The sequence below is a fragment of the Mastigoproctus giganteus genome, chromosome 14 (genome assembly GCF_048544385.1).
Source record: "Mastigoproctus giganteus isolate SK-2022 chromosome 14, ASM4854438v1, whole genome shotgun sequence".
Classification (NCBI taxonomy): Eukaryota; Metazoa; Arthropoda; class Arachnida; order Uropygi; family Thelyphonidae; genus Mastigoproctus; species Mastigoproctus giganteus.
This window is the reverse complement of record NC_143588.1, coordinates 99467604-99482437: the sequence shown is the minus strand read 5'-3', so window position 1 is coordinate 99482437 and position 14834 is coordinate 99467604.

The following is a 14834-nucleotide window of genomic DNA, read 5'->3' as shown; positions in this document are numbered from 1 at the left end:
TTTTGTGCATAGATAAACACACCAGTAAACAACAGTTTACTGCTGTGGTGTCTGCACTCTATCTACTATCCACTGCAGATTTTATTCTATACTGTGTACGTACATAACTACTTGTGTACGTGCAATAGTATAGAATAAAAGCACTTACTGATTTCAGTTTTTCTATTAAAGTAATAATTGCAAGGTATGAATATCAAATAAGCATAAACTTAATAATACAATAGCAAAGGCTTACTAAAAGACTTAATTGATAGTTTTGCCAATTAAATGGTGACTCCTAAGTTGATTTTAGCACTGTGCACTAGCATATCCACTTAAGGATTAAAACTGCGATCACTCAGAAATAAATTTTATTCATTTTTTTGTACCTTTCTTTAAAATGTTCACAGAAGTTTAAATAATAGAACTGACTTTCACTTTTTGTCACTGGAGTCCAAATTGAAACCATATCTTACACTTCCTTATGGTCTGTATAATTTCATTTTTTTTTTTTTTCCATTAGTATGTAAATGAGCTGGACATTATAATATCAAGTCTCGTGGAAACTGTGATCGCAAATGTCATAGTAATATATAAATATCTTTCACTAATTTTATTTTTTTCAGGTCATTGCTACACCAGTGTAAAGATGCACCAAATTTATTGTGGTAGCATTTATAAAGAGAATTGCAACTTTGGAGGAGGCATATCCATGTGGGACTTAACCAAATTTTATACAATTATGACGTGCTTATTCATCAATGTAATCGTTTGTCCAGTCAAATGCAACATACTGTAATCAAGTAGAAAACTTTATACAGGTCCATAATCCCTTAGTTGAAATCTTTGGGGCTAGATGTGGTTTGTAATTTAGAATTTCGGAATGGTAGTACAGTACAGTACATACACCATACATTACTGTAACGCTCAAGCAGGGTCTGTGGCAGCAACCTGTAAGCAAACATTAATGTTTCTGCAGCCAAGCTTCTAAATATTCACATTCATGAACAACGAACCAGTTAGTGGCATGTGTTCACTTTTTTGTTGTGAAATCACTCTTTCAGCGCACGGTGAAGATCTTCATTTTTTGCCATATGCAAAGTTTTCCTAAAATGGGATCTTCGAACAGGATAATGAACTATGTCACAAGACCAGAATTTTAAGGAATATCAGAATGAATTCAGCCTATTGTAGTGTGCTTTCCATTCATATCAATCCAATTGAGCACCTGACTGATGATGTGGAATACATACTCTTTGGAATATAGACCTGCAATCATACAATTTGCACAGATGAGAAACAACTGAGGCAACATGGACTAGCATCCCTGTGGCATACTTTTAACACCTTGTTGAGAACATGCCATGCCATGAAAAATTAGGTTGCTTTGAGGATTAAAGAGAGGCCTTGCATGCTGTCTTATGTAGGTGTTTCCAATAAAGTGGCCACTACATGTATATATCAGCTTTAATCTGACTAAACTTAACTGAAATTTATGAAAGCATATCCCACCATGCTTAAAATAAAACTGAAAATAATTGCTTGCAAGTGATAACTATAATGCTAGAATTTGTTTCTGTTAAAGAAATAAAAAAGTTTAAAGAAATTAAAATGTGAATATGTAAAATTATGTAACTAGAATTTTTATCATGTAACAAAGATTTTTATTTTATCAAGTATAATACAATAATTTCAAATACAAAGTTGTAGCCAAGAGGGAAACAAAAAATATATATATACTAAATGAACTAGCCACAGTTCTAAGTGAGCTATACTTTAAATTGCCAGCTATTTTACAAATTATTTTTTTCCCTTTCTAATAAAGAAGAGTCTCCTACAGTACTACATTTGGCAATACAATATATTTATAAATAAGTCTCCACATAATTTCCAGGAAAAAGTCCTGTCACACCGTCCATTACACCCTCATCATTTTTCTTGACTACATATATAACGGAGTTTTCTGAAAATGACAATTCGACTTCTTTATCAGCAGCGTAGTCATAAATTACAACCACTGTAAAGAAAAAAAAAAAAAAAAAACAGAGCTTAATTGTTAAAATGTTTGCAAGCATAATGGATCAATTGGGTATGACAGAGAGCAAGAATAAATAGTAATCAGTTTTACAGTAGACATTAGCTTTATGAAAAAAAAAAAAAAAAGCTTTTCTTATATTAATTTCATGTTATAATAACTTCTTATAAAAGCTCATATCATACTGTCTTACATTGTGTGCAGGTTTTTATTATATTGAAAAGAAAACTGTTTGATAACTTTTTCTTTTTCCTATTCTCCATCGATGATGGGAATAATCACCAGTCATTGAAATTATATAGTAAAATGATGTAATTCAAATGAAATATATAATTTTTTGAATAATTTGCTTTAAATCGATTATGACCAGTCGATAATGTCCGAGAGGTCATAAGTGATTTTAGCACCACCAAATAATTGTAATTTGAAAAAAAATTACCATTACAATGGGATAGTATCAAATAATTGTAATTAATTTGAAAAAATAAATCTAAATAACTTCACAAAATTATTTTCCTATATTAATCAACTCTTTTTCAGTAATACTATGGTTTGACTACATATAAGAAACATAGGATTAATTACAAATGTATTAGAACAGTGTATAAATAAAAGTACAGTTGAACTCTTTTATAATGAGCATGGCTAGAACAAGATTTCAGCTATTGCGAGCAAATAGAGAAGAGCTGACTGGAAATGATGTATTTTATGAGTAAAATTTCACAGTAAAAGCAGTCACTGTAGTTAAGAGCTTCAAAGGTATAATGAGCAAATCTTCAAGCCATTATGAGGATTAAAGAGAGGCCTGCATGCTGTCTTATGTAGGTGTTTCCAATAAAGTGGCCACTACATGTATATATCAGCTTTAATCTGACTAAACTTAACTGAAATTTATGAAAGCATATCCCACATTATGAGTAGAGGCCAAACTGCTGTATGCAAACTAAGATCACTTATTGAAATTACCCTCATCTCTTTCACATCCCTGCTGATAGGAATTCATAACCCTTTTAACGATTCTCAGAATCTCCTTTCGTGCAGTACATTACTACAAAGAGAATAGTCCTTGTTCATGGCATAAATCCTAAAGATGCAGTGTAATGGGATTATTGAAGGCCTAAGGGGGCTCTAGAGTTTCCTACAGCACAGGGAGGAGGATAAATCCACTATATACAGTGGAATAATCGTGAATAGAGCATGTTCCAAACTGCAGGTGCATTTCCGCATTGCACTTCGTTTTCTTTCTTTCCCAATCCCTTAATCCTCTTTTGTATCTCTTCCCTATTGTTATGGATTCTCAGAAGACCAAAGAAGAGAAATTATCCAGCAAACTTACCAATGAAATATTTCTGTATTCATATGAAACTTTCAAATTCAGTTGAAATGAAGAATTCAAATCTTTGTGTGTGAACATGTCTTTTCAAAACTTGGGAGAATCACTCTGAATTTTTAAAAACAATTTTGCTGTAGTTTAGATTTTGTTGCGGTGCATTAAATTCAGTTCTTTTTTTTACCTTGAGATGGCAAATTCTGATAATCAGTGAGAATGTGAAATTATTTGTGACTTAGAGAATGGTTATTTGTTATTTGGTTTTCAGGAGCATTAGCAACTAAGGCCATATTGCTCCGGGAATATGCGGTGGTCATTCCCTGACCTTTCTGCATCCTCCGTATTTGGTGGTGACGGGCTCGAACCCCGGTCTAATCAAGAAGCGTGTGCTACGCATTGCTGCTCCTTCCCACCTGGCTACGGAGGCGCCTACTTAGAGAATGGAACAAGCAATGCATTCATTTGCAAAAAGTTAAGACTGAACTCAAATGGTCAACCATTTGGAAAGCATTTCTAGTGCTTTAGAAAAAGCATTGCAAAAAAGTTGCGTAAGTGTGGTAAACGTGATCTGGATAAGACTCTTGAGTAGATTACATTGAAAAGAAATTCGGTAGAGGGCCACTAATAAAAATTAGTGGTCCTCTACTGAAACTACAATGTGAAAAATTGGCTCATCAACTTGGTCATGCAGATTTTGTTGCAATAACAGAATTTGAAGGAAAAAAAAAAAAAAAAAATTCAAATTTCAGTTCTTGATGCCATCCAATTCATAAGCAACACATGGGTTAAGATCACATCACAGACCATCAGAAATGTTTTAGTAAAGCAACACTAAAGACCACAGAGGTTTATGAAGAAAACGACAATATTCCATTAACAATGTAGTTCAAGAATCATAACATGGATACCAGGTTGGCATGTGTGGATGATTACAAGACCGTGGACAGCAACCTCGTGACTGCCAAAAGATTAGGACATTCTCAAAGCTGTTAGAGAAGAAGCTTTTGAAGATGACAACAAGGCACAAACTTGTGCCTTGTTGTCACCTTAAAAAGAAGGTTGAAAGAAACTACAAATGGAAGACTTCTTTAAAAATAAAAACAAATGTATTACCTCAAGACTTTTTAATAATGAAATTGTTTTCTCTTGAATTATTTGTATAGTGCATAAATATTGAATAAATTGTTAATTGTGTAATCGCGAGCTACGGTTATTCATTTGTTATACGGGGATTTACTGACTATTGTCGTTCAGTCTTCTCTGGATGACACGTCTGTGTTGCGGGATGCTTTTCCTTCCTTGGGCACTCGTTCCCAATTGTAATCAAAGTATATTCATGAGACTGTCTAGTGGTTTTTTATATTAGGACAATGGTCTCTGCCCTCAATAATCCTACCCAACGGAAAGGAATCGCAGCTTTGACCAGGCGTTGTGTTAATACTACAAAACCTTTCCAGTTATAGTCAGGTGTTTGAGTACCGCAATATAAGTTCTTTTATTTTAATCCCACTAATTCACTCTTGAGCATCATGTAGTAAGAGAACAGATCTGAGGCATAGGTGTTTAAACAAAACATGGTTTAATGCAATATACTATATAAGTGGTACATATATGGTGAAAACTGCTCTAATGACACTGATAGGCAAATCATTTAATTACAACAATTTAAACTGACTATATAGAAGTAGTTAAGAGTTTAACAGTATTAATAGTTTGGTAATTAGGGGGCTCTTCATGTATGTGTCCTTCGTGTGGATTAGGACATTCTACAATTTATCTATACTAACATAATTAATCATATTACCGAGGAGTAAGGTTTATGTATAGCTGTAGGTAATAACTTACCGAAATGAGGATGACTCATTCTACAGGGGTGGAACTCAGAGGGGATTCCGTGTTTTCTCAGTCTTTCTTCGGATTCTGCTATTTTCGTTCGCACATTCTGTACCTTCTTTTGCTGTTCTTGAAACTTCTGTCTGTACAGTCATTCTGTAACGTTATTCCTGTTTCTAAAACTTACCGTATTTCTCTCACACTGACTGACTAACCGACTGCCCTCTACCAAAACAACCCTCTGCTCTCTCATGTCCTAGTATATCCTCCTTATCGTGCAAACTTTCGCCTCCCTGGTGCTTGGTCGAGGATGGGGCACTTTACTGACGCTGTCGTATGAGATAAGAATCCATCACTAGCGAATTTAACCATCCTATATTTGTCAAGAAACTGATAGCGGTTAGTCCAGTTAGATTTGTATTTATATTTTCTGCTGAAATAGCCAAAATAACTCTTTAGCAAAAAGGGGTACAGGAAAGGGGGGGAAGAAAAAAGAAATGTATGGGAAATACCTGTAAATTAATAAGAAAAATGTGGGCATTTTACACATTTTTATCCTTCTTTAATAAATACAACATGTAATAAATGTAGTGAATAACAGCAAAAGTAACATACAGCTACAATAACTGATGCAAGCAACAGTAATAACAAGCAATGTTCTTGGGTCCCTTAGATTTTGTTAGAACCAAGTTAGACTGTAGTTTTAATGTTACAATAAATAATAAAATTAGTAAATTAATAAGAGGAGTTTACCTCAATATAGTACGTGGAACACTTCCATATGATACCCTCCAGAAATTAAAACGGAAAAAACAAAAAAATCGACAACTTACCGGTACATTAAAGTATAATATAAATAATTAAATAATTAAAGTAAAATATAAATAATTAAATAATCAATTTAACACTATTCAAAATCAATTTAAAACAATTAAAATTCAAATTAACGCAATTAAAAGAATCTAACGAAAATATTCAAAACGATTTTCCTTTCTGAAGCTGACAATGCTTTTCGACCGACTGTCGTGATCACAGGAATGAAAATTACCGAATCAGGCTAAACCTGCAACTTAAATAGTGATTATATGTCTTCGCGCATGCGCGTAAAGGTCCACGCATCGGAGATCAAATATGGCCGCCGAACATTAACAGAATTCTCGTGTAATTTAATTTCAACGGTTTCTGCAATTAATAGTCGCGTATAATTACGTTGAACGTTAAGTATTTTGGCCTCGTTAAATAAAAAAGTATGTTTTTCGTTAATGGCATGAAAGGCTAATTCTGACGCTGCTGAACGAGAAGCACGAACTGAGGCTTCGTGTTGATTTACACGAATATTAAGAGAAAACCGCGTCGAACCTTGGTAAGACGAGTCGCAATCACCCCAAGAAATGTTGTATACCAGGTCATTAATTTGTGTTGCGAACGCGGAAAGAACCGAGCGATTGTTCAGTATAGTGTGTAACTTCCGTATAGGCCTAGCTATAATTTTAAATTCGGTATCTTTAAAGAATCTGTTAAGCTGTTTGTGCCACTGTTCAACATATGGGACAGAAATAAAGTATTTTTTGATATTACTATTGTTGATTGGTGTAGTATTTTGTATCCTATCCTTAGCTTGTACCCTAATTCGATTTATTGTGTTAATGGGATAACCCCTGTTCAAGAATCTGCTAGTTAATCTGCTGAGTCCAAAGCAGAATCCGTCGTTGAATATTTATAGGCATTTAGAAATTGATTAAAGATAATCGATCTTTTGTAGGTGAACGGGTGGTAGCTATTATAATGTAGAAGCATACCGATGTTTGTGGGTTTTCGATAGATGCTAAATTGTATTTTGTTCGAGTCCCGGGTAAGAGTGAAATTTAGAAAGTTTAATGACTTAGTATCCGTATCTTCCCTTTCCAATGTAAATTTGAGCCTAGAATGAATATTATTAAACGAATGTAAAATGTCTTGGATAGTACTACTATCGGTAATAACTAGAACATCGTCTAAATACCTCCCATAGTATGTGATACGGGGACGAAAAGGTGTCAAATGTATCTGCTCAATCGTTGAGAGATAGATCTCTGACATTAAGCCACTCAGGCTCAAACCCATTGGTAATCCAAAAATTTGTTTGTACACCTTGTCTCGAAAGGTGATGTAGTTAGCCTCAACTAGTAGTTTAATTAAGTGAAAAATTTCCTTAATAGGCAGCTTCGTATAATTAATCGGTGTCGAGTTTTTATTTAACATATCCCAAATAATATCTAATGTGTATTCAACGTTTACATTCGTATATAATGAGGTAACATCTAATGAGAATAAATTGTCATTGTCGCCGAGTCTACAGTCTTTAAGATTATTAAATAATGTATCGTAATTCTTAATCCCAAATTGTATAACCTGTCTAAAAGGTTTTATAATGTTATATACATGTGTGGCTAAGGCTGAAAATGCCGAGTTCCTGTAGGAAACAATAGGTCGAATCGGAAATCCAGGCTTGTGTAATTTTACCTGACCAAAAAGTGCAGGAATATTGTATGTTCTGGACTTCAATTCCTTCAACTGAACCATAGTAATGTAGTCGTTTTTACGATATGTGGTTAACGTTTTATTGTATTGATTTACCAAATTGGTAAACAGTGCCGGGTCCACATCACGATAAGTGGAGGTATCAGACACAACTGAATCTAACTTATTAATATAATCATGTTTATCTAGTATTACCACTGTATCTCCTTTATCTGCCCTCTGTATAATAATGTCCTTTTATTAAATGTGGGCGAATACACTGTAATTATAGAATACCATCAAAGGCAAAAATCACAGAAGTAATCAACGCATACGTGCAATTAAGAAGTTATAGCAGGAGGAGGATGTAGGAATAGATGAATGCAGAGCGCGCGGACCAATTAGAGCAGAAAAAGATAGTATGGGATGCAGTTACAGAGCGATGAATTTAATTAACCATAACCAAAGCTACATGGGGATTTCTGACAGCATCACAGAAAAATCTTAGAAGCAATGATTAATAACGCAATACAGGAAAAATTAGATAAGCACAAGAAAATCTTTCATTCTGGATGCAACGCCCGAAGTACATGTATCCCCATTTGAGGACCACGGATATTAACCTTTCGAATGAAAAATACCTTGTGAATGATGATGAAATCCCGGGATTCCCAGCAACTGCTGCAAGAGAAGACGGTGTAACAAAAATTGAGGCATTAATTCTGGAAGATCGCCGTATTGGTGTTAATAAACTTGCTGCAGAGCTCTAACTTAGTGCAGGGTTTGGAGAACATCACCCATCAACAGTTGCATATGAGGAAAGTGTCTGCTTGATGGTACCAAGACTTTTCATCACATGTCAAATGCACAACGTGCACCTGAAATGTCGATCTGCCAGAAAGACTAAAATATTGGCGATATTCTGCTGACCTTGAACCTTCGGAATTCTTTCTCTTTTTGCACTGAAGTCCTCGCTTCATGGAAAACAATTTGCTACCGATAACGAGTTGATTTCGAAAAAGTCTAATACAGATGATCTGTTTCAAATTTCTATCACAACTGCTTCTGGCTGAATAAAAATCTTTTTTGAAAGCATCCTCCACCCGGAATAGTCATAAATTTGATGGAGATTCGTTTGAAAGTAGATCAATACCAGTGCAACTGGCAATGTAGGCAAACCCTTTTTTTTGCTGTGAAGATGAAGAATAGTAGAATTGATTGACTATCAGAGAACTGTCCCATGTGTTGTGTACACATCAATAATCTTTCAAGAGATGTTTTGAAATATTCATTAAAATATACATTTCTTTAATTTTTATTAAGAATAATCATTACCAAAGCAATATTCATTCGGAATATTTTGTTCCCAGTAGTTCCTGACATTGAAATTTCACGAAATACACAACGTGCCTAATTTAAATATCATCGAGAAATTTGAAAGTAAATAATAGTATACAAAATGTTATATATTCTTTACCTTTTAAAACAATTTATACGCATAATAAATAGAAGAAAATGTTCCTTCGCAATATTGCACAAACAATCAACAAAAACTCTTACATCATTCTAATAAATTCCAGTTATCAAAAATGTTACCCGTTTAATTCGGATTATCCATATCTTGGTAAGTTTGTCGCAATAAACTAATACAAACACTCCGTTAACCAATATCAAGCTTAATTTTGATTATTAATTTCCCAAAAGAATTCCCGGTCAATAATGAAGAAAATTTAGTGTATTTTCATATCCTCATATAATTCATTTGATTTTGGTTTCCTGGCACAAAACACTGGAATGAAGATAGATTAAAATTCTGTCTACTGTTTTTCAAATTTCCGATACATAACATGTTAAATACTCTATGAAAAAAAATTATTAATCTATGTTTAATGAGAAAATCCCTAGAGCTTTATTAATTGCGTTTTAGGAGCATCGGTGACTAAGGCTACGTTAGTCCGTTTATACTATCTGTAAATGGCGTGTGTTCTGAGGTCTATTTTCTATTTGTAGGAAGAAAAACCCAAGTTTCTGGGAGTAAAAACACTGCCTGACACCGACTAACTCAGCCACAGTGTGATAATGGCCCATGAGAATTCTTCCCGTCATCGACGCGAATCCTGTCGATGACGGGAGGGTCTTTTCCACCCGGTGTAGGGAGGACAGCAATTCTACCAACTGTGCTACACACGAGGGCCATTAATCATTAATACACAGGTGTGCAAAACCTAAGGACCACCACGATTTCTTAAGGTTACAACCACAAAATCTTTATTTAAGGTACTCTTTACTGATGAGAGTAGATTCGGTCTCAGCAGCGATTCTGGACGTCAACTAATCTGGCGAGAGGTTGGCACACGGTATAACCCCGCAAAAATCACTGAAATGGATCGATATGGCGGTCGACGTGTTCTTGCCTGGGGTGGCGTTATCTTGGATGGACGTACACAACTCTAGATACTGCAAGGCTGTACTGTAACCGGTGCATGCTACTGTACTGAGATAGTCCTTTCCCATGTGCCTCTGTTTCGAGGTGCCATTGGCCCCGAGTTCGTGTTTATGGATGATAAAGCCACACTCCTTCGCACTGCAGCTGTTGATATGCTTTTGGAAAGTGAGGACATTGTTAATATGGATTGGCCTGCCCATTTCTTCGACCGATCTAAATCCCATTGAACACATATGGGACGCTCTGGGGAGACACCTAGCGGCATGTTCACACCCACCAGAAAATGTTCACCAGCTGAAGATGATGCTAACAGAGGAATGGACGATGTTACCGCAAGAACTTATCAACAACATTGTTCTAAGTATGGACAGGCGGTACAAAACCTGCGTCGACATTAGTGGTGGCCATATCTTCTACTGAGGACCACCTCTTCCCTTTGTTCCATCTTTGGCAGTGATGCATCTGTATCATGGCAGCCAGGGTTATGTTGCCATTTTTGAATAAAGTCCCTTTGTACCGTTTTGTTTTCTTTGTTGTGTCGGTGTTGTTTCCTTCGTCATTTGTTTACCTCAAGAGGTTCCTTTGGTATGCTATTCACTCATCATTGACACTCCTATGAGAAGTTACAGGTGAAAATCTGACTGTTCCTTAAATTTTCCACACCGGTGTAAAATGAATAAATTTTAGAAGGGTAAAATGTATCTTCCTCGAATCATCTGGAACAGGTGATTCGAGCTGCATATCATCACTGCATATTATCTATCTTCAGCCTGTAAGGAATTTGCTTCCTCAAAATTTCCAAAAGGTTAGTTTCTACATCGCACAATATTCGGGACCAGCAACCTGTTCCCATAGTCAGAGTTTCGTCAGGCAGGGAATATTGAGAAAACAGACTATATTTATACACCCATTACCCTAAATCATGGCAATGCCGTGTTTTCTTGTATTCGTCCATGTGGATGTGCGTGTCATGGTTGGTTTGCCTGTTGTGCTTGAAGAAAAACCATGCTACATCTTAGCAGAGACCGACTAACTCTCACTAGTAAAAATAACATAATACCTTCTCCCCTTCTATAAGGAAACTCCCCTTCTATCTTTCAATTTGCAAAACAAACAGAACCCAAGCAATTTTCACCCGATGTGAGACAGCATTTTCCTTCTCTATTCTGCTTCGACGCCATGACATCACCTAATGAATTCCTTTTCTTTCTTTTACAGAAACAAAACTGCACACCAGAACTCAAAACATTCAATATAGCTTCTTTATATTAAATATAATTAGTTGGGCGTTCAGCTTTTTTCCATTTTCTGAGGAGTTTTTGCTCGCTCTTAAAAGCATCTTTTACTTGTGGACTAAACCAGGAATTTGCTCGATCGGAAATTTTAATGCGTTTTGATGCACCCTGAAGAGCAATAAAGTCAAGTGTATCCGAAAGTGTTTCTAAGGCATCGTCTACGGAGAGTTGGAAGAGATTTTGCCAGTTAAAATTCACGAGCTGTTTCAAAATTACCTCTGGTTTTATATACTTGGTTGAGAAGATAACAGCGTTGTTTTGCCACCTCGAGTTCTCTTTTTGTCTACAAGCTTAACTTCTCAGGTTTGCTTGGATTGAGAGAGGGATGTGATCAGAAGCAAAACGAGTGATACCGTCTGTTAATGTGATGTCTAGAGCATTACAGTATACCAGGTCAAGGCGCTGTGTGCCTCTTGTGAGGGGCGTTTCAAGTTGAAACCATCGAGAGGGTTTCATAGTATCATCCAATTCGCTCTTTGTGCTTAGGAAGCGGCATGTTCAAATCTCCCATCACGATAGATTCTACATTTGGGTTGAAGTTTGCGACAAGCCAAGTAAGGAGTTCATTTCTGGCTTCGCAGTCATGGTTGGGTGGAAGGTATTGAATACAAAATTTGTACATTCTTTGAAGGTTGCTGAGGCGGTTTCAAAATTATCCGAGTGTGACTCTTGGTTTTTAATTACAGAGAAATTATTATTATAGAGTATCATTACACCTCCCCCACTTTTGTTTTCTCTTCCTCTTGTAACGCATTTAAAACCAAAATTGTCAGCCAGAGCATCTAGCTGTCTATTATTTTGAAGCCAGGTTCCTGTCAGCCAGATCAATTCATATTCCGAGCTTAATAGAGGGTTCTGCAAAGTGTGAAGTTTATTAGCTATGCTGCGCACATTTTGAATGTAAAAAGAGACTTGATATTTTTTTTCGAGTCTGATGATGAATTCCTTAATTGCTACTGCGCTGCCCTAGTTGAGGGCCTCGAAGTACGTTCCCTGAAGCGTTTAACCAGGGCGCCACTGGGCCAAATGATTTTGTCAAGTAATCGTGCTTCGCAATTGATAGGGCATGAGATAGTGAGGGAGGAATATGCTGGATGTCTTGTTCGTACTTGTACTTCTACGTCGATACCCATCCCCTCTACGCACATTTCTTTAATGACGCTCGGAGTGATACTCGGTTCAATCCGCGAGACAAATAGCTTTCCTCTTGTTTAACTGAGGTGATGCTGTACCTTTCTGCAAGACAAGGCTGATAATAATGTGGCTGCGATGTTGGCAGATGATCAGTAGAATCGCCATTTGTCCGTATGGCATGTTGTTGCTGATGGGCATTTAGGTGAGGGTGGTCCTTTTTGGCGGAATTTTGAGGGGCCGTTTTTGTCGGGAGAGAAACAACCTGAGCAAAAGGAGCTCTCTGATTCATGTTTGCCTCTGATGGAGGGTTGATTTCTTTTTATTGCGATCTTGGTTTGCAGAAGTAGAGCTGGGGATAGCGGTCGCTTCATCGTTTTCCGACTTGTGCATTTGTGCATACCTTTTATTGGAGGATTGGTTTTTTGAATTATCAAAAATTTGAGGCGATGACTGCTCTTTGAGGGTAGTCGTCCGTTGTGATTTAATGTGCGGGTTCTCCATCGGTTTCCCTCTTGCAACTTTTGAAATGCCAGCTGGGCAAGCCTGTGGGTTTTCGAGTATCGGGATATTTCTTCCGATTGCTCCGTTAATTGCACGTAGTTGAGTTAGGACTGTGTCTAATTTATCATCAATTAGTTTCTGTTTAGCTATCAAAGTTCTATTCTGTTCATGCAGTTCTTGGATTCCTTGCAGAGTTTTGTGGATCGGAAGAAGGAGTTCCTTGAGTAACTCTTTTAAAATTTGTGACTCATGCATGCTTAAAGTAATCCTGATCTGATTTTCTTTCTTGATCATTCCGAGCCCCACTACAGCCTATTTCTCTCATGTAGTCAAAAGTATCATTTCCATCTTCATATATTTTCTTGTGTTCACAATCGTCTGGGCATGCGTCACGACAGATATCAATTAATGAGCCACTAAGCTTCCCGTTCAGCTCCGTTACTGTGAAGTTGTCGGAAACATGTGGCGAAGGTCCCTCAGTTTCTGAGTCGCCGCTGTCTATGACGTGACATTCTGCTGCATTTATTTCTTCCCGTTTTCTGCGCTCTTGTTCTCGTTGTGGGATCTGCATTTTGAGCAAAGGAACTTCTTTCGTCTGCTTTCATTTAAGCGCACGATGTCAACTTGGGAACAGCAGCTCCCAATGACGCTGCCACATCGCGAGCATTTAATGGCGTATTTATTTACAACGTTACAAATCCTGTATACTTGTTCCGTCATATCAGATGGTTTCTTTTCCATATTTGTAACGATTGGGACCGTAGAAGGGTTACGTATATGTTTCACTTAAATCTGGAGCGTTGGCCAGATATTTCACTTATGTCTCGATGAAAGGTGCGGTAGTGGGGAGGGCTATACACTCCACACCAAGTTACGGTTAAATTGGAGCTTTTAATGTAGGGAGCGACCTTGAGGGAGGATTAGTTGTGGGGAAAGCTGAGTAGTTGAACTTTCTGCGGACAAGAAAGGTTATCTATGGCTGTATCACATATTGCAAAGTTCATGCATGAGACCAAAAACAATAATCACAATTTACCTGACTGTGCATTTCTTCCTTAGTTGGTATATTTAGATTGAGGCACTTCTGAACTTTCGATTAATACTAAATATAGCTAGTACATGACTCATAATTAAACTGAAAATATTAAAAATACGGAGCACGATAATCACACTGTTGTCATCTCCGCCACCAATCTAGGCGGATATGTATTCTAACAAGGAGTCGGGGTAAGGATATACTCATTGATATATCAATAAACAATTCCAGTAAACTACGTGTGTGTGTTAAGGGTTGGGGTTTCTGACCTATTGGCCACCTGAGCCTGCTTATTGTCAGGCTAAACCTTTCAAAATGAATCGATGGAAATTGAGCCTAGAGCTTTCCACACCGACTAGATTATATTTTTCCCTAGCAGCATTTGTTTTATCAATAATCTAAGCTGAGGTAATCAAGATATATTTTTTTTTATGTAAACCCCAAACACGAGAAGTATTAGAACCTATAGTACTTAGTACCGTGCTTGGGGTTGGAGGTTGAGAAGACGAAAGAAGATGTTTGTTGACATTGGACTCGAACTTCTGTAGACTGTAATTTTCAGGAAATACTTATGAAGGAAGGTTGTTCCAGAAAACGGCATTTGAATGAATAAACCAGGAAGATGAAAAGTTGGATCTGTGAGTTTGGAGTTGGACAGTAAATGGATGTTGGCTGGTGGCGGCACGTGTTCGGACTGTTTTGAAAGAGAGAGCGGGAATTATAGAAGCCAATTCAGAAGAACAGTG